Genomic DNA, 21,990 nt, shown 5'->3' with positions numbered 1-21,990 from the left:
AGGTTCAAAGGGTATAATGCAACTTACAGAACATGTAGATTGTATGTTAATGTTTATGTTGTACTCAGCCGTAAAAGGAAAGTGTGGTTTACCTGAATAATGGAGCGAGGTTTAGAAATTGGCTTGACCTTGAATTAAAGAGTATAGTAGTGCAAAAGTTTTTTTTCCTTCAGAATTTTTAACCACCCTTTCTATTCTCACCATCAGCGACGGAGCACAAAAGATAATGGTAGTCGTTGCCTGCAGCACAACTTTCCTCCAGTGTAAACTTAAAATAGGGAGAGACTGTATTGGTCTCCGCAGATTTTCTTTAGACTCTTTCGTTAATGCACGGCATGGGATTCTCTCTTGTTATACAAGCTTGAGTTTTTAACGAACTTAATCTTCTTAAGATGAAGGTTTATGTATACACTAACAATGCGTAATACCAGAAACATGGTAACGTTGCTTGTAAGCAACCTAATGTACTTAATCGATTTATGGAGCAATTTTAGAAAGGGCTTCATTATTCAGTGCTCCAGGAATAAAGTGAGCTGCTTATCTGAAATGGCAATATCACTTGTATAGTTAAACGCATAAAAGAAAATTTAAATGTTACTTAATTACATAATGCAAATATAGTCCTTAAAATCGTGTACAAGCGATAGAATCAACAAATATATTGAATAAGCATTATAACTTCTGTAGTATTTGTGTTACTCACTGCGTTCTTCCTAAGCCCTAGGTTAGGTGTCCAGTAGCAGTTCAAAAGTTCGTGTAATTGAAGATTTGAAAATTGTTTGAATAATTAAAACTTATATTTGAAAACGACTCCTATATACTAGAAATTGTTATCACATAGAATGATAAGCCGTTACAGAATGGCCATGTATAGCTAAGAAACGTAATTTAAACATGATATATTAACTAAGTTCCAATTATGAAAACTATTGTTGACAGTGCATGAGAGTGTAACTCAATTAATTTCATTATGCTTGTAAGTATTGTATTATATACTTACAATATACTAATTATATATATATATATATATATATATATATATATATATATATATATATATATATATATATATATATATAATTAGTATAGGTATCATGAGTGAATTTATAAAAAACAAGATTAAATGAAATATTATTTTACTCCACAAAATCTGAAACGCTGATTGATGACAGCACACAGTACAAAATTTTCAGAAGTATACTAACAATGATCCGAAACTCTTTGGTTGTTTATAAACAGCCAATCTATTTTATAGAAAAGAAATTATATTAATATAACATGTTTAGCTAAGACGAAATCTTCAAATTAGATACAAGAAGTAATTTACATTGTGTAGCATAAATTGATTTTTTTTTAAAAAAAACTTCTTCCTTATTCCGATTGTAATTTCACACTCTAGGAAGAATCAATCTTATAGTATAAATGTCCTATCTTTATCTTGAAAATTCCGAGCATTTCCACACTAAACACGTACAAAAATGCATAAGATCAAATTGAATCAGTTTCAAACTCATAAATAGAGAAATATTAGTTTCCTTCCTTGGACATTTAAATTTCCATAAGTTTCCTGTTGTATGGTATATTTGAACCATGCATTTTTCACTGATTAACAGCTTGCGATCATATCACTGCTCAATGTAGAAATACTGTATTGTGTTTCCGTTGTTTTTTTTTCATAGTGAATACGCTGAAACAGAACCTCACCAATTAGTGTAATTATACTTAGATATCTGTTAGTTATTATGACAGAATTCATTAGAATTTGTTGTTATTTTGACAGAATTCACTTTATTTTTGTTTCTGTTAAAAGTAAGTGTTCAGATAGGATGAAAGAATTACAGGATTTTAGACGTGGTCAAAAAGCGTTAACATTGTGAATATTAGCCGTAATTTTATATTTTAGATATTATTTTCTGAATCTTTTATTAGATTTTTTTTATAGTTTGAAAGTTTAGTGCAATGAACCCACAATAGAAGAAATGAAGGATGTAGACACAAAGCTATGGGGATTTGAGAAATGAATTCTAAACATGACTTTAGGAGGTGCTTGATATTTTAAATATGAAGATTTTACTTTACGATCCTACGTATGTGTAATAAGCGGAATCAATGAGGATGTGCGGCTGATGAACACTTCTTTAATATATATATATATATAATATCTTTTTGTGGAGGTTGTATGTAGTTGTGCAGTGAATCACATGATCTATGAATAAATGGTACATGATAGACAATATGCTCAAGAAATCTGCTCAAGAAATCAAATAAACCCCAATAATCAAATAACACTATTTTTGTAGTAGCCAGCGCACGCCTTTGCCTCACTCGGTCCCGAGTTCTCTTCCCAGTGAAAGAGCCTTAAAAGTTGAATGCATTAAAATGTCTTGCATACACACCCTAAATTGTAGTTCTGAGTTTCGTACAGCCTCCGTGCTGGAAACGAATCCTAAACCACAATCAACCAGAAACATTAGCAATTTTTTATTTATCAAACGTCTTTGCATTTGTATTGAACTCCTATTTATTTGTATAAATTTAATTAAATTATACAAATAAGGCATTTGCTGTAATCAAGGACGCACTTGTTCGATTTAAGCAGTGCATCTATTAAAGTGATAGTGTAAATGTTTTATCAATGTTTTAGAGTTCTTAATTTACCAAAAAAAGGTAAAAAAATCGCCGAATGAATTCTGATTATATTTAAACTAATAGTCATCATTAAAGACTGCTCAGTAGTTTCAAAGTTTAAAGTTTCCTTGCGGATGATCTAAATATTTCATTTTTACCTTTGAATAATTCTTCTTGATACAACAAACCTTGTCCTTCTCAATCAAATTTATCCAATTTCCTATTTCATACTATAGCAAGGTACTTTCTTCATAGTTTGGTAGTTTATTTTCCTTATTGATCTACCAAAGAAAGAAAAGAAAAAAAACTTAATTCTCTGAGAATCCTGTTTTATTTCACACTGGTTCTTTAATTATCGACATTGTTTTATCCGAAGCTAAATAAGAAATAAGATCTTTTGAGTTTAACGTCCCACGTTTATGTCCGTTAGGCTAAGGAGACGGTAATTAAAGCAAGTGAATTATGAGGAAAGAATTGGTGAAATGGGAAAGTGGGATGAAACGGGAGGATCCGGAGAAAACCCACAAGCACGAGTTTGTCCAACACAAACTTACTTGGTCGGGGATCGAACCAAGGACCCCACGCGCGAAAGATAATCGCTCTACCATTGATCCACCATATCCCCACCTACCATAACAAACAATCCGCTCATTCGAAATGATATTTTGTTATTGGTTATAGGTCATAGTCGTGAGTAAACCACCTTATTACGATAGATAAGCTCCTCATAGGTGAATCAAATCAAATAAAATACATTGAGTATTTAAAATTGTATTACTCAATAGAAATTTTCTTAGTAGTCACAATATTAGAGGGGTCCTAAAGCACGCATGATGCGAGGGTAGCTTCTTAAATCCTAAGCTATGTAAGCTTTTGGTGAACTTTTTTCTTGTCTATAGGTTTTTCTCGAAGTTCTCCTGTTTTCCTCCAGATTTTTATCCCATCAATTATTTCATAGTTATTTACTTTCATAAACCATGCATTTCCTTTAGCCTAAAGGATATAAACGTGGAATATTAAATTAAATAATGGTCGTTTATTTATCCTTGACTACACTCTAGTTCATATTATAGCTTCTTCCTGGCTACGTAATTAAGTGTACGATGCTTCAGTACGAGAGGCCAAAGCTCGATCCCCACTGGATCGGATTCCACGTAAACCGATGGTCAATGTCTCTTATAGCTTTGGTACTGAGAGGCACGATGAATTATCTCGTTCATATTCTATGTTACGATAACTTTCAACTACTATTTCATAGATATTCTTTGACGACTTCACTTCTCATTTGTGCCTACATTATTGAAAGAAAGTTTGTACTCTCGTAAATAGCAAAAGAAGAAAAGAAAAGAAGGTAAGAAAACTAATACCAAGCTTTATCATCTTTCAATTGTTATTGATTTCAATAAAACTTCCGGTGTTTTGATAACAGGATGGTGGTGAAAGATTGTCCTTAGCGAATTCAGGGAAATAATGAGAACCTAGCAGGCTAGAAAACCAATTATGTTTTGAAAGGTTGCCACGAGGTGTCAGCCGTATACATCCTGTCGTTCGCTCCCGCTCTTTCTCCTCCGCCGTGTTCCGCGAAAGGATCTTCTTTTTCAGCGGCACCAAACTTAGTGGTTCACAAATCACCAATTAGTTTGACCAACGAAGCGAAAAATACGGTGCTGGGGGTGGTTGCAGGGGTCACTTAATTAATCTGAACTTCCATTCGTTCCTTTTCCTCTTTCCACTTTCTGCCATTCTGATTTCCCTTCTTTGTCTTTTTCTTCTTCTCCTACCGCAGTCTGGTTCTTCTGTGGTTTGGTTCATCTCCTCAGGCTTTCGTTCTATATTCCATCATCACCTTATAACTACTACTTCCTCTTTATATATATAAATTTGATAACATATTAACTCACTGTTTTTTTTATAGAACTCTGTTAGTGGGATAGTCATGGACTCGATCTGGTGTTCCGAAACACAAGAAAATAAAATTCGTGTCTGGCTTAGTTGATCACTAAGAGGGCAATTTTATATAATATATATATATATATATATATATATATATATATATATATATATATATATATATATATATATATATATATATATATATATATGTGTGTGTGTGTGTGTGTGTGTATATATATATAACAACAGCGACAACATTTGGGAGGTGATTCCAGACACCAAGATAAGGTAAAATGTATGGACAAACCTGGGTGTACAAATGCTTACTTTCGAAGTTATAGGCTGCCGAAAACATGAATAAATAAATAAATAAATTTAAAAGTCCATAGCTCCAAAACTATGGGACTTAACGTAGTCTGGTCAGGACTTCTCTTAGGAACTAATTTGTACGCTATCCAAAAATACATGTTTCAGAATTTTAAGGTACTCACGAAGCAATTTTTATACTACGTTCATTCATTCACAAAGGCTACGGGCATGTAGATTGAAGTAATCCTCAACTATCTCTATAAAAATTCTTGCGGTAGTACTGCATTGTTCTGTAAATTGGATATTTGGATAGGAAAGGTATAGTTCTTAAGTGAAGTCGTGACCCGGCTACGGTAGGTCTTATAGGATTGGAGCTATTGACTTTTAGAGTTAATTTTCTTCATGTTTTCGGCAGCCTATAGCTCCGAAAGGAAGTATTTGTGCACCCAGGATGGTCTATACTTTTTTCTTATCTTTGTGTCAGGAGTCATCTCCCAAACACTATCGGTGTTGTTTTGAAACACAAATACACTATATATATATAAAAGTGGTCCTTATTTTCGACTTTTGAGTTTTCTCCTAACCTAAATTGTTTCCATATCAGTCCAACGTAAGGCATGGATAAATTTAATAATTTTTAGTGGTATTTGATATATTGAAAGTATTTGGAATATAGGATATGATTCAAAGGTATCTCGTATGTTTGGATAGACAATGTTACGTTAAGATGATGGGCCGCAGTGGCTCAGTGGTAGAGTTTTACCTCTGATGCACGGGATCCTTGTTTCATCTCAGTTTGCGCCAAGTGATCTTTGTGGTTGACAAACACCGTGTGCGTGGGTTTTCTCGGTTTCTTCTGTTTCCTCCCACTTTCTTCATTTAATCATCTCATTCATTCTGCATCATCATTGTCTCCTTTAGCCTTGCCAGCACATAAATGTGGGACGTAAAACTTACAGATTTCATTTCATTTCAATTATACGTTTATATTCTTATGTTGAAAGTAATAATGATTAAATAAGTAACGATAAGCTGGAAATAACATCAGATGTATGTTTGGGGTGTAAAAGAATACAAAACGATATGTCACATGACACCTTTTCCATTAAAGCTTTGAACCGCAGTTGAAAATGGTTGGCATGGTCATACTAAACAATAGTAGATGCGATTCTACCTCCATTATTAATATTCAAGACATAGTGTCACATTCTCTAGCCCTTCCACACTTAAAAAGTACGTTGACTCATATTATTTACTGTATTTTAGATGCATTCATTACTTAATGCCGCTTGAGGCACCATCTAATATTAGTCAATTGAAATTGCTTTTCTCATGGGTTACTTTGCTCTGATATGAAACCACTTTAGGTAGTTTGACTAAAAGAAAAGTCGGAAGTCAAACAGTAAAGAAAAACTAATATATATATATATATATATATATATATATATATATATATATATATATATATATATATATATATATATATATAATCAGGTACTCACTATGACCAATAATCATGGATAGTATCAGTATTTACCAATTTTAATACAAATAGAGATGAACACGAAACAATACTTGAGGATTTCTCGTCTGAAGAAAGGCATCTTTCATGTAGCGAATCGTCATCTATGGGGAGGGGGTGGATCTGAAAGGTAGGCTTCTTTTTATTGTGTATGTCACCTTTAATCCTCATGTTCTCAAATGCTCTCTCAGCCGCGAATACCGCTAGAGAACTCGCGGGTGGTTGGCGAGAAACTTAGGAAGTGGCTGGTCCGAGGACGTCTTCTTCAATCTGGGGTGGACATGCACTCATCTTGAACTGCCGTAGTATAAGTCCAGTGTTTGCGTTATCCGAGTATTTGAAAATATTTAAAAATAAAAGACGATATAAACATAAAAGATAATATAATGATGAAAGCTCAAAACGATAAAAGAAAATATCCGCACTTTTTGTTCTCTTGTGGGCTAGTGTGGTCTATTTTTCTCGTTGACAGGTTCTTTCTTGTTTCCTAATTTTCACTTTCCGGGGTCACGCGTTTCTGTCGACGGAAATGGTTTTCTTACATCTGCATTTCCATTAACCGCGTTGGCGCCACGCAGATCCTACGGTGAGGGTGTGCTTATGGGGTAGCCAGGAAAGTAATGTAAGTTCTCCACGCAATAACCCCGGTGTGAAGTTAAGGCATTTACACACATTTTTTTTACTTATTTAATAACAAAGTACAACATGACTAAACTGTTGTGCTTAGTCGTATTATAATTTCGGTTTTTAATAAAAGGAACTCAATTCGTATTTATACTCTTTTCTGTGGGGATAAATACATCCGATGTGATACGTAGGCAACAACTACGAACCCCTAAATGAAGGCTAGAAGGAGCTTGTAGCATAACAAAGAAGAGTTGACTAATGATTGGGTAAATTTTTTCTCATATTTACTGCATGTCAACATTGAAGGTATGATTATGAAATCTTTACTGAAAATCTACCTCGAACAGTCACAAATTCATCCGAAGTAACTTAACCACAATACAAGTAGAACACAGTCAATGAACCGAGTTATGGAAATCTGTAGAACACAGTTTTTATTGCCAGGATATTTCCCCACCTTTCATAGCCGGCCAGTATAGTTAATGACAAACGAAGTATCAAGTTCAAATGAAGCCGAGAATTTCATCAACGGAGCTTGGCCACCATATATAGTGATCTTAATTCCTTATACGATGGAGTATATGCTCACCAAATTTGGTTTAGATTCGGCCAGTAGTTACCAGGAAATAAAGTACCACATACATATACATATATTTACACCTAAAGTAATACTGTAAGCTCCCGCCTATGTTTATATCACTAGCTAATAATTTGATACACATAATTGAGGAGGTAAACATTTATTCATAAAAACGTATAAAGTACCATTTGCATAGAAAACAGTGTCTCAGAGAATGACAAATTTGGACTCTTTCAAATGTACTACAACAATAGTTGATTGCTTCGAAAGAAGCACCTAAGTTAAAAATATAAAAAAGAAACTTCGACTTATACTAAGAACTTCTTTCTTTTTGTCTCTCATTAGGAGGGAAAATAGTGGAATTCATTCAATGTCAAATATTAATGAAGACTAATGGGCGTTATAAAGAAACTTAAACTTTTACCATTTCATTTTCCTGCTCATCATTTGTGGTTGCCTTTTGATGAAGAATTTTGAGCTTTTAGAGTCATTCCTTTCCTAATCTCTATACAACCATGTCTGCAGCTGTCTGGACTTCTTATAACGTTGAAGTATATCCCTTCATTTCTTTCCCTTCCTCTTCTCACCAAATGAATGAAGAATTTCTTTGTAGAAGGAAGTGAGGGTGTGAAGAATGACATTAACCGCAATATCATTAATCACTATAAAGAAACAAAGAACCCTACACCATTGAAAGAGGGTTAAAAGTTTAACCGTAATATTTCTTGGCTTTATAAAGAAACGGACGAGCAATATTCATGAATAAGGGAAAGAACTGAAAAAAATGTATCTCAAATAGTAATAGGAATGGTGGATATAGCTAACAAAAACAACAACGGAATTATATTTTCAACAATACTTGATCAGTAACAGAGGAAAGTTAAGTATTAAGATGACTTCAAAGGATGCTATCAATTTAGAGACAACAACATAATCTTCAAATATACACCGTGTATCAATATTCTTAAATAACAAGAAACCAAAATGAGTTACTTGAATTGTTTTACATTCGAGGCTTTTCTCTGAAACTTTTCAATGAGAGAAATTAGGCGGCTTTTCCATTTTTTTAAACTATTGTAGTACGAGGGAAATCTCAATAGACAGTCGTAACTTATGACCCCTTCCCTTGGCATTGAATGAAGGTTTCTGTTTCAATACTTTCTATCAATTCTAGACTCTTACTTTCCCTCTTTTTCCCTCCATTGTATTTTTTACTATACTGTATCTCCTTATTGTCTCTCGATACTGATTCTCCTTAGCCAATATCTTAAACAATTCGTTTCCTCTTTACGATTACATCTAAATTGTGCTTTCTTTCCATACGTAGTTATTCGTAATACTTTCACACATTATTTTACCTATAGATTCAGCTAATTCTCTCCATTGCTTTCCATAAGTACTCTAGATCTCTAGTCCTTATTCGGTTTCAGTTAATTGTTTGTAAACAACAGAATGGTGGTGCCACGTCAGGTCTTCCGACAACACCAACACATAGAGGGCAATATATTAACGTGCTTGAATAGTTCTAAGCGTTTTCTGAAACAAAAACTAATATTTCTTTCAAACGAACGGTACGTTATATTTTATTTATATGAAATGAAATTACAGCTTTAAGTTTTACACCCGTAAAACGAAACGAGCGTAAGCAAAATTTAAAGTGCTTTTATCCATAAAGACGGCCACAGTGGCCAAAAACCTGATTGATCATAATAAGCCGTAATAATGTGTTTCAAGTTTGAAAATTTCATTTTATTTGTAAAACGGGTAAAAGGTAACTGACACCGGGAAGAGGTAGACATCCATTTGAGGGTATGCTTATCATAGTTGCAATCTTGAAGACGGCCATCTAGTATGTCACTCGACTTTTTTTAAATAGTAAGCGGTCGTGCAATATATATAAAATTGGGCTAGAATTTTATGAGAAATACTATAGTGAAATCTATGTTTCTATGTATAAGTTTATATTTGTAAGACAATGAAATGCACATTGATATGAATTCGTTGGTTCAAAGATTTGTTAACAGGTGTATCTTCTTGAAAAGAATTCAAGTTAAGAAAACCTGATGTACGCTAGTAAGAACATCGTAGATTGCTACTTATGAAAGTTATAATCAGCTTCGAATTGTCATCGACTGCAGACAAAATGAAATAGTGATCAGACAATCACAAGCTTTAAGGAACTGATGGAAGATGGATGACATATTTTCCATTGGGTTATTCGAGTTAGAAGACAAACCTTCATAAGCACCATCTATTTAGTACACACCAGTATACATTCGGTTTTCCTGATTTGATTTTTTTTAAAATACATCCACGTGATTTTCCAAAGGAGAGGGTAAAGTTTGTTCTCTGGTTTTGTATTTTTAATATACCTCTAATACCTCTAATAAGAGGCAGGATATGCAAATAAGTCGCACTAAGGCTCATTTATTTGATATTATCTCGGTATTCATGGTGGTTTCAAGACGTAATCAGTAAGAACGCAGGGAACTTTTACGTACGAGGGAGGCCTTTTGTCACTCAGGGATAAATGCACCAAGTGTAGGTAATGGGAATAGAAAAGAACATGTGGAAGCATTCGTTTCGCAGGCGTTGGGAATCAGAAATGATTGGTCCTACAGACCAGAAGTATGGCCCGTCAATTAGCTATTGATGGGACGAAGCCTTTGCTCGCTCTTGCGGCCAATGCAGAAGAAGTTAAATAAAGTAGAATGAAACAGAAAAGATGAGCTGAACAGAAAATGCGCCAATGTCCGTCGTCAGACCCATTAGGCAAATGCCGGGATACTAAATCTATCAACTACCCTGCCCTTGCGTTACCAATGCATGCATCATTAGTTAGCTTAATGGAATTATATTTAAAAAATAAAGAAAATATATACATAAATTAATCATGAGCGTCACCAGAAGTTTTCCAGGGAAGGGGTCGAAATGAAGACTAAAAGATGTTGTCTTCACGCTATAAGATGTCAGTACACACGTGATAAATCTTTGGACCCACCAATATTAGCTGATTTCATTTGTACGAGTGTTTGATATCTACGACGTGGCTCCCACCAAAATTAAAGTATGGTGTTTTTGCCAGGCTAATTTAAATATACAGGGTGCTCATTTATTATGTAGTCAAAATCCAATGGTGAAACCCTCACACCTAAACAACAAAAAAGTCCATATGAACGTAAGGCAAAAACCGCGTTGTTTCAAAGTTACACGATACCGAAATCAAGAAAATTGTAACTTTGAGGCTGCCTAGCTCGAAAACTATGAGAGGTATCAAAGGCGGTTAAAGACATATTAGAGAAGCTAGTACATTGTCTATCTAAATAAACATATTTCAGAGTTGGGAAGTATCGGCGCAACGGATTTTAAAGAGGGAGTTGCGATATAGGTTCCTACTTCCACTTCTCTCTCTAAAATCATGTGCACCGGCACAACCCAGTTCTGACACATACGTATTTAGATAGAGAGTGTACTAGTTCCTCTAATATTTCTTTGACCGCCTTTGATATCTCTGATAGTTTCCGAGCTAGGCAGCCTCAATGTTACAATTTTCTCGTTTACGCCGTCTCATATCTTCGAAACAACGCGTTTTTCGCCTTATATTCATATGGACTTTTATTTTATTTATTTCACAAGTGGATTTTGGCGACATAATAAATGAACACCGTGTATATTTCGGGATTAGTAGTGTTTAAAATGGGAACGACTGTGGACGGCCACAACAAAAATAACCGTTTAAATACATACAAGACTGTTTATTGACAGAACTATATTAACGCAAAGGATAAAGAAAAGTTTTGAATTTGGTCTACTCATCACTAGAAAGCAGCAAAATGTATTGAACAGAAACAGCCTCGTAACAAGTGTGTTCAAGACTCCAAATATAACTCATGCATGTTTCATAAGCACTGCACTTCAATAGTGTGAACACAAAATGAACATGAGCGTTTCACTTTTGTTGCCAAGTACACATGAGACAGATCGTCTTCACTGTCTACACACATGCCATGTTTGTAAAGTTAGCTTCCAAATTGATCTCAACAAGATTAGAAAATACCATAGTTAACCTTACTTAATATACCGTGCAGTGAGTTATATTGTTATATACTGTCCTTTTTTGGCATAATGAAAAAGTTGTTAACAAGAGCATTAAAAAATAACAGGCGCACATAGTACCAGGAACTGTATTCAAAAAATAAATATGCTAATAAAAACAACGCACAGTCAGTCTGAAACAAATGAGACTACTTTTTAAAAATGTATTTCAATTCCTCTTTATAGAGATAAGGTGGGTAATGGCAAGGGCAATTGATGATTTAGTATCTCGGCATTCACATTCTGGGACTGAGGGCGGACATTGGCGCACTTCCTGCTCAGCTCGTCCTTTCATTCTACTTTATTTAACTTCTTCTGCCTAGGTCACAACAGCGAGCAAAGACTCCGTCCCACCAATATCTGATTGACAGGCTATACTTCTGCTGAACTGTAGGACCCATTATTTCTGATTCCGAACGCCTGCGAAACGAATGCTTCCACACGTTCTTTTCTTTTCCCATTACTTACTCCTACAAAAAAATTGGTGGAATTATCTCTGAGTGATCTCACGCCATTCGCTCATTAGTGGGGTGTTCAAAATGAAAGAGTAGGGGATCCAAAAAAGTAGGGGGACCTAATCCAACAATATTATAATTCAACACCATATTATAGTTCATTTGCAAGCTTACCATGTAAATTTTCGGGGAGCCTCAAAAATTAGGGGGCCAAACCCCCTAGATCCCCCTGGATATGACCCTGGGTGTGCACCTAGACTAATGACCTACATTTTTATACAAACTCAAAGAGAACAATATTATACGCCCAGGGGTGTGCGTAAGGAAATTTGGGGGGTGTTGGAGGTGTATAGAATGCTCCCTGGATATACTAATATCTATTTTTACAACAGAAGTCGTAAAGGTGAAAAAATAATAAAGAAACTAGTGCAGCATTAAATTCAGAAAATACTTGCTTATGCCAGGAAACTTCTAAACTCTTACAAACTATTCGTTTACTTGTTAGGAAGAGGCCTTACCCTCTCTGGTTGAGTCCATGGGTGTACCCGTATTGCAATATGCTGTTGTGTGCACTTGGGAACTGACAGTAGAAGAGCCATCTTAATTGTACCATAGCTACTAGCCCGGGGGTTCCGCAAACAGAGTGGCATGTATTGATTATATATATTACGAGCAAAATTTAGTAATGGGAACCATAACATATGTGTTTGCTCTGGGACCTAATATGGTGTTAAAACGGCAATGGAAAGTACATTAGACTGGGCACTAGAGTGGACGGCACTTGCGCGGGGCCCCCTTAGGCGCGTGGCCTGATAGGGAGCAATCGGTCCATTCGGCCCTATTTGAGTGTTCCATTTAGGATGAGTAATTGCGTTCAGTGGTGTTCAGCATTAACAGTTTGATTCAGGTGCAGCAGCTCATAATATATTGCACCGATAAGATCCACCAAATACACATTAAGATCTTCTTTACATGAATATTCTATTGTGGTGATGATATTTATGGTTCGCCGGTATGCATCCACAATTTCCTGCACTTAGAATTGTTATAATGGATCCCCTTGTCAACTGCGACAAATTGAGGATGTACGACTAACTAACTAACTCTACAGTATGATCTATGAAACCCAGAGTTGAAAGCCGCGTTCACAAAAATTCTCCATTTGCTTCTGTTCTTACTCAATTGAACCCAGTTTCTACCTTCTATTCCTATTTCTGCCAGACCCATTTTAATATTGTCCTCCCATGTAACCCCTAATAGTCATTTAGCAATTCGATTTCCAGTTAAACTTTGAAAACTTTCCTACATCTTCTATTTTGACTACATGACCAGCACACTAGAAGATCCTAAGTGGTGCAAATATATGTTAAGTGTCAACCCACGTCAACCCAAATAGTTAGTGTACAAGATCATGACTGCACATAGATTTCATAGAAAAGTAACTTCGGTGAAGAATAACAGCGAACAAAAGAGAACCCTCAACGACAGGGATTTGACAGGTACTAAAGAAGTTTGATACAGAATAATTGATAAGTACGGTAAAGGAAGTTGTGGAGATCAATCATCCTTTAGGACAGCCTATTACGGCAATTACATCCCGACTTCAGCTGCTTAACCTCGATTGTGCTGCTTAACCTGCTTAACCTTTCTCTCTCTCCCTCCATCTCTGACACACACACATTGCCATGTGTGATCAACTCATGCCATAGCGCTATCTACGCTACGAAAACGTAAATAAATGATTTACATGCAAATAACAGTAATTTAAGTTTTAGTACAATATGTATTTTTAACTTTATGCCCGATTTCACTTCAACGAAATCAAAACTGAGTTTAGAAAAACGAACAAAAATAAAAGTCTACAAAGAAAAATCTTACACACTTTACTTCTGCTCACGCTTCTACAGATAATCAGCTTGCTATTGGTAATGTATTATTTATACCTCTAAACGGAAGCTCAGCAAACTAAAGGATATTAAAGGTTGGAGTTAGTCAGGTTAGAGGGCAAGAGATAACAGGAATCAAAGTGGAAATATGGATATAAATGCTATGTATTTACCCAGCTAATCAACACCTGCGCTGATTCAAATAAACAAAAGAAAAATAAACATGTATTTGAACTGGTTCGAGACAATAGTACTTGATTACAGGACAAGTTGTTTGAGCACAAATGTCGATAGATTTGCAAGTCGCCAAATTGTTCAAACATCACCAAAAATGTCACTAATAGAAAAAAAATGTTGCTATACTGGAAGCCGAATCCCCTAGATTCAGCGACTTTTCCTCCAAATTTGCAACACCGTTTTTCACACCGCTCATCAATGCTAACAACGCTTTAGCGGAAAATGGTTGGCACCAAGAAAGTGCAAAGTGAATAGCCGGTGATTAGAAATGTAAATATGATCCAGTGAGTTGTCTTTCGCTTTATTTTCAAAATCATGTCAAATCATATGGTACAAAGTAATTCTGTAGCTTATATTTTGTTAGCTCAATCTTTATACGTCTCTGCTACTGTATAAACATTAAAACAAATAAAACTATTGTGAACTAAATGAAGGAAACAATAACTATATATGAATAAATATTTTGAATATACCATCATATTCGTCTCAAATTATTTCTTCAGCTAAAACTTCGAAGGGTTCCATCTTTAAGTGTATATCATGTATTGCAATAAGCACGTATATACAGTATCTGTTAGGAATAGCGTCACATACATGTTTAGAAAAAACAAGTACAAGTTTTATTGTGTCATGCATTTTTTTTTAGAATAGCAGCGTTTACTTACCAGTATTCCCTTTGTTCCGTTACATATCATGTTAGTAGTATAGATTTAGTATGGTAAACATCAAAAGACTTGCCGCGCCTTGATAAGATAGTTTATCGCTTGTTTAATTAAGGATAAGGGGGGAGTATCGAAGGAGATGATGAAATAGGGTCAGTTTTTTTTTTCCTGGAGATAGATGACGAAAGGAAAGGTTGAATGACCACTACGAAGGTCACATTGGATGGTCCCTACCGCATGGCCCCTGTGCAGGACCACAATGGATGACCCCCAGGACCCATAGCCCCTATGCAGGACCCATGGCCCCTACGCTTCAATAGAAGCTACCTGTTAAAAAGCAAATAAAAGGAAATGGTTTCCTTCCCTGCTTGCAGGAACAGTGAATGACAGCAGGCCTCATGGCCCCCTGGAAATGACCCCAACCCATGGCCCCTGAAGATTGCCCCCTGTGCAGGAACCATGGCCCCTATGCAGCACCCATACGAACAGAATGTGAGAAGTGAAAAATATAGCAAGCCATACTTATTGCTAAAAAGGTGGGAGCAGATAAAAGGAAATGGTTCCCTTCCCTGAATGCATGACCCCTGGAAATGAGCCCAGGACCCATTGCCCCTATGCAGGACCTATACGAACAGTATGTGAGCATATATAATTGATTAGAAGCTACCTATTAAAAAAGATGTGAGAATGTTTCGTATGGCAAGCCATACTCCATGTTAAAAAGGTGGGAGCAGATAAAAGGAAATGGTTCCCTTCCCTGCCTTGCAGGGCCCCTGGAAATGACTCCCAGGACCCATTGCCCCTATGCAGGACCTATACGAACAGTATGTGAGCATATATAATTGATTAGAAGCTACCTGTTAAAAAGATGTGAGCATCCCTCGACTTGAACAAAGTGAAAAGTTAAAAATAAGCCCCTCCCCCTCCTACAAGTATACTATGAAAAGGGTAATATTTATTAAAACATTATTTTTACTTGTGAGCTGAAGACTGAGTGGCACAGACGTCCTTCCTTGAGAGCCGTTGAAATTGAAATGAAGGAGCGAGAAGGCGTTTGGCTTGGCTTTAGTGACGTCAAGATTAACTTTGTACCGTATCAGAATGATAAAAGTGATTATAGACTTTACTTATTTACACGAATCACAGATTACTGGCAATCATCTACAAACATTTGTATGATTTGAACTTAATGAGAACTCTGAATAACAATCACGTGTAAGGTTAAAAACCTTTATTATTGACAAGCATGAGTGATATCTAACAGAGTTAATCACAGATGGATCACGAGTTTATGTGTACGAGTTTAATTGATATTGATGATAGAGAAACCGATAATCACGAGAACTGATGGGTTATTGAACGCTTGCTTGCAATCATCTACAAACATTTGTATGATTTGAACTTAATCAGAACTTTGAATAACAATCACGTGCAAGGTTAAAAACCTTTATTATTGACAACCATGAGTGATATCTAACAGAGTTAATCACAGATGGATCACGAGTTTATGTGTCTAAGTTTAATTGATATTGACGATAGAGAAACCGATAATCACGAGAACTGATGGGTTATTGAACGCTTGCCCTATTACAAACTGAACTTGTATTTGTAAATATATATAAACAATTTGGAAACGTTATTACTTAGAGATAACCAGAGAATGGCGAAAACATTTATTTTGTTATTACAATCTAATACTAAAAAAATAAACTGCAACTTTAGAGATTAATACCTTGAACTGCACAATTATTATTATTATTATTATTATTATTGTATGGATTTAATGTCCACGGTGAGAACATTGAGCATGCACCACTTATATGCAATAAAGCATATGGACTTATGGGTAAAAAATGGTTCCACCTATATTAAATAAAGTACTTATATATTAATCCCTATGTTTCCTTTTTTATATATTATAATTATTGCTACTGATAGTGTCTTTTATAGTAATTAATTGTATGATTTTACGTGTGTGTGTGTGTGTGTGTGTGTGTGTGTGTGTGTGTCTGTGTGTTTGCTATTTTTAAAAAGTTTGGACGACCAGCGAAAATTGTAAGTTATTATTGTAGTTGATGTATATATCCACACATATTCACTGACGCGCCTTTTGTACATTAATATTTAAACCTAGGGCTAACGAACAAATGTAAAATTGTAATTGACTTTAAAAGTATAACACATAATCGTTAACGTGCCACCACAGGCATTCACATTGAAACGTGAGAAAAAAGTGATTAATTGTAAAATATTTTTAACATTAATGCTACGCGTTTGTTTAAAATGCTATTCATGTTGTGCGCTTACACAAAAGATTTATTTTTTAATTATAGCAAGCATTTACGGAAATAATTTTAAAATGCAATTTCCCCCTAACACATATTGGTTACGCCTTTGTTATAATTACACTTACGCGAAAGCGAAATAAAAATTACTGTGTTTACCTAACACATGTTGGTTGTACTTTTTAAAATTGCACGTACGCGGACATAAAATAAAAATTACTGTGTTCACCTAACACATGTTGGTTGTACTTTTTAAAATTGCACGTACGCGAACATAAAATAAAAATTACTGTGTGCACCTAGCACATATTGGTTGCACTTTTTACAATTGCACTAACGCGAACATAAAATAAAAAATTACTGTGTACACCTAGCACATATTGGTTGTACTTTTTAAAATTGCACGTACGCCCACCAACTTACATTTAAGAACGCATTATAAAATAGTTTGTGTTATATATAACTTTCGCGGAAAAATTAGTTGCCTAGCACAAAATTTAAATTGCCTATCTATTATTAAACTAAGCTAAGATGGCTATACTTGCTAACGCGCCTTTACTTGAAAACCACATGTTTTTTACTAAGCTAACCTAAAATGTTTATATTTGCTAATGCGCCTTAGTGGAAAACCACATTTTTTTTACTAAGCTATTGTAACGTAACCGTCGCTAACGCGCCATTACTGGAAAACCATATGGTTCCTTACTAAAGTAACTTAAACTGGTTATACCTGCTAACGCCACCTATGGTATCGTGACCGTCGGTAACGCGCCTTTACCGTATAACCTAACTTAACGCAGCATTATTTACCTTTGATAATAATGTATAAAATAATTATTATTTTGTTTTAACTTGTTGCTACGCGTTTGCTAATACTGAATAATTGCTTGGAAATGCACACCGACTTTGCCCTACCCTGAACCACTTGGTTGCGCGACGGTTTTACCCTGCCCTGAACCACATGGTTGCGCGACGGTTTTACCCTGCCCTAAACCACTTGGTTGCGCGTATGTTTTGCCCTGCCCCGCCCTGCACACTTGGTTGCGCGTATGCTTTTTTTATATAGAATAAGCGACACTGCTATGTATATACCATGAACTTAATTGTGGAAATAACAAATGTATACCCGTTTTGCACGGCCCCGCCCACATGATGGCATGCACGTTTTTTACATGCACACCGACTGCTACATGTTTAGAACTAATAAATGTAATTATTGTACGCATGCTTCCGTATAAATGCAGGCACGTTTTTTTTCACGAATGGACACCGACTGCTACGGCTTGAACTATTTATTGTACGCATGCTTCCGTATAAATGCACGCACGTTTTTTTTTACGAATGGACTTGCACTGCTATACGTTTAAAACTAATAAATGCAGGCACGTTTTTTACATGGAGATTAACTGCTACGGCTTGAACTATTTATTGTACGCATACTTCCGTATAAATGCACGCACGCATGGGAACCAATTGCCACGCTTTTAAAATTAATTACTGCTATATTTTTATGAACCTACATTAACAAATACTAAATATAATTGATTTTAAAACACGGAAAACAACATTAGCCTGCATTCGGCTAACATTTACTTGGTTGAAATACCATTAAATAGTGTAGAGTACCATCATTTGCTTAACGCACATAGTGACGAATACGATTTTCATAAGTATTTATAAAATAAATGTAGAAAAAAAAGATTATCAATTGAAATATTTTATTTTTAGTACATACTAAATAATTTAATGCTAAAAATGATATTAAACTTACCTTTATATATAATCTTCTTTTGAATTACATCTCGAAACCACATTTTGAACTACAGGTACTCCTATATGCGCGTGGACAGGAAGTGACTCAACTTCCTGTAGCAGTGTTGGTAAATCTTAATACTTTGTGTTTAGTTAGAGAATGGTAATGGAAGATTTTTGATTTAAAGAGATTAATATATAAGAAATTATTATGAAATGGGGAATTGTTTTTTGGTATACTTTATTTACAAGTGCAGAAAAAGTATATGTGTTGCCTAGTTTGTAAAATAAAAATAAATGAAAATGCTTTAGGTCAATTTGTATTGTAGCCTGTAGGAATATGAGCCGATTCACTACCCTTTATGATATTTAGACTGCAAGCCACAGACTATAATGTAACACATTTGCTTATTTTATGTACTTTGCGATGGATTATTTACGCAAACTAGAATGCGAAGACAATTTAGTAAGACACAATGTGTTAGTAACAGACAACTTAGTAAGAAACATTGTGTTAATGAAAGACTATTTAGGGCAAACTAAGAATAGTTAAGATTTATTTAGGTGGTAATCAGGGGTTAGTTACGGAATACTAAAGAAAGTCATGGGGTATACTAAGAATAAAAAAGGACTATTCAAGGAATATTCAAAGGATATTCAAGGACTATTTAGGGGATATTGAAGGAATATTTAGGGGATATTAAAGGAATATTTATGGTATATTCAAGAACTATTTAGGGGAAGCTTAATTATGGAGTACAGAATGAGGGCCTTTTCTTTTTTGTTACACTTAGTTTGAGAATGAATATTGCGGTGGGGCGCAGTACAGAATGAGGACCTTTTGTTTTGGTATATTTAGTTTGAGAATAAATATTGCGGTGGGGCGTAGTACAGAATGAGGGCCTTTTCTTTTGCTATACTTAGTTTAAGTATAAATTTTGCGGTGGGGCGCAGTACAGAATGAGGACCTTTTCTTTTGCTATACTTAGTTTCAGAATAAATTTTGCGGTGGGGCGCAGTACAGAATGAGGACCTTTTCTTTTGCTATAGTTAGTTTCAGAATAAATTTTGCGGTGGGCCGCAGTACAGAATGAGGGCCTTTTGTTTTGGTATATTTAGTTGAGAATGAATATTGTTGTAGGCAGCAGTACAGAATGAGGCCCATTTGTTTTGCGATACTTAGTTTCAGAATAAATATTACGGTGGGGCGCAGTACAGAATGAGGACCTTTTCTATTGGTATATTTAGTTTGAGAATGAATATTGCTGTAGGCTGCAGTACAGAATGAGGTCCATTTGTTTTGGTATATTTAGTTTAAGTATAAATTTTGCGGTTGGCCGCAGTACAGAATGAGACCCTTTTTATATATATATATATATATATATATATATATATATATATATATATATATATAGTTTTAGAATAAATTTTGTGCTGGGCTGCAGTACAGAATGAGGGCTTTTTCTTTTGGTATATATAGTTACAGAATAAATTTTGTGGTGGGTTGCAGTACAGAATGAGAGCCTTTTTTATATACTTAGATTGAGAATAAATTTTGTGATGGGGCAGAATGTTCCTTAGCTTATTTTAGAATTGGAATAAGGCAACATACAGGTATACTGTTAACGCAAATGTGTATAAAATGGGCTTTAGGATATTTTAGGATTGGGATAAGCCTACATAGATGTGTACTGTCAACGCAAATACGTATAGAATGGGCTTTAGGATATTTTAGGATTGGAATAAGCCTACATAGATATGTACTGTTAATGAAAATGCATGTAGAATGGGTTTTAGAGTATTTTAAAATTGGAATAACCCTACATAGATATGTACTGTTATTGCAAAGGGATATATAATGGGAATTGGAAAAAAATGCGCAGAGACATGTTGTTTTATAATTTCGCTTGCAGACGACTTAATACTATACTGAATGCTTTTGAATAAGAACGCTAAGTGGCAATACTTAACATATGAATGCATGAAAACATGGGTGAACTTGTTGATGATATATATATATATTATCATAATATTTTACTTGGCATTATTTTGTATGTCTAGACATATATGATCACAGTACTAAAGACGGAGTCTTGTTTTTGTACATCCATTAACGAAGAACTTAAGACATGAACTGAGGTTTTGCGCGCGTTGAAAACCCGGATGAATTGACCTTTGTACGATTAGATAAACTTGTTGAACGATGAAACATCATGTGACAATGTGTAATTTTGACCCTTGATACATGATTAAACATCATGTGATAAGTATTTGGGGTCATTGACGTATGACTAAACATTATGTGATAAGTAATTTGGGGCTACAACAGTATGATTAAGTAACATGTGATTGATAACTAACTACGTTTGATTATGCATAAGGTGAACACGTGATGGGATGTTCACCAACAGATGAATAAACATTATATGACACTGCCACAAGTAATGTTGATTTTACGTATTGTGAACATGTGATGGAAACGCTATGATAAGATATTATAAAAGAAACTGTTGACGTACTACGAAATAAGATAGATAGGGTATTGAACTTATATGATTAAAGATTCTTGTCACTAATTAAGATCGCCAGAGCGTTGAATACACAAGCGAGAGATTACCAATAATAAATAAAACTAAATTTAACATTATAGATGTTTTGAACTTTGAAAACTTGTTGTTTTCGAAATAATATTTGTTTTAATAGGTCGGTTTAAAATATCATATGGTTTGACTATAACATGATAGCATATTGTTTACGTGTTTTTCGTATATCATGTGCTTATGATGACGGGTTGTTTTTGAAATTATATTTGAAAAAATATAATGATCATGTGATATGACGTTGGTGATAAAATGTTTCCTTATATACTGGGGTTTGAAGAGAAGTTGTTCATAGAGGCATTAACGCTGTAGAGTCGATTAAGAGTTAAGTAGAGAGGCAGATTTGAGATGGATTCTAATATTGAACCGGCAATGAAGAAGTTTAAGTCTTTAGACGCTCCGGAATCTCCAGAAATAATTATTGAGGAGGAGATTATTCATCTTAGACATGAACCGGTT

The sequence above is a fragment of the Thermobia domestica genome, chromosome 11 (assembly GCF_964235325.1).
Source record: "Thermobia domestica chromosome 11, izTheDome1.hap1.1, whole genome shotgun sequence".
Classification (NCBI taxonomy): Eukaryota; Metazoa; Arthropoda; class Insecta; order Zygentoma; family Lepismatidae; genus Thermobia; species Thermobia domestica.
The sequence above is the reverse complement of the archived record's forward strand: the minus strand, read 5'-3'. Positions refer to the sequence as shown.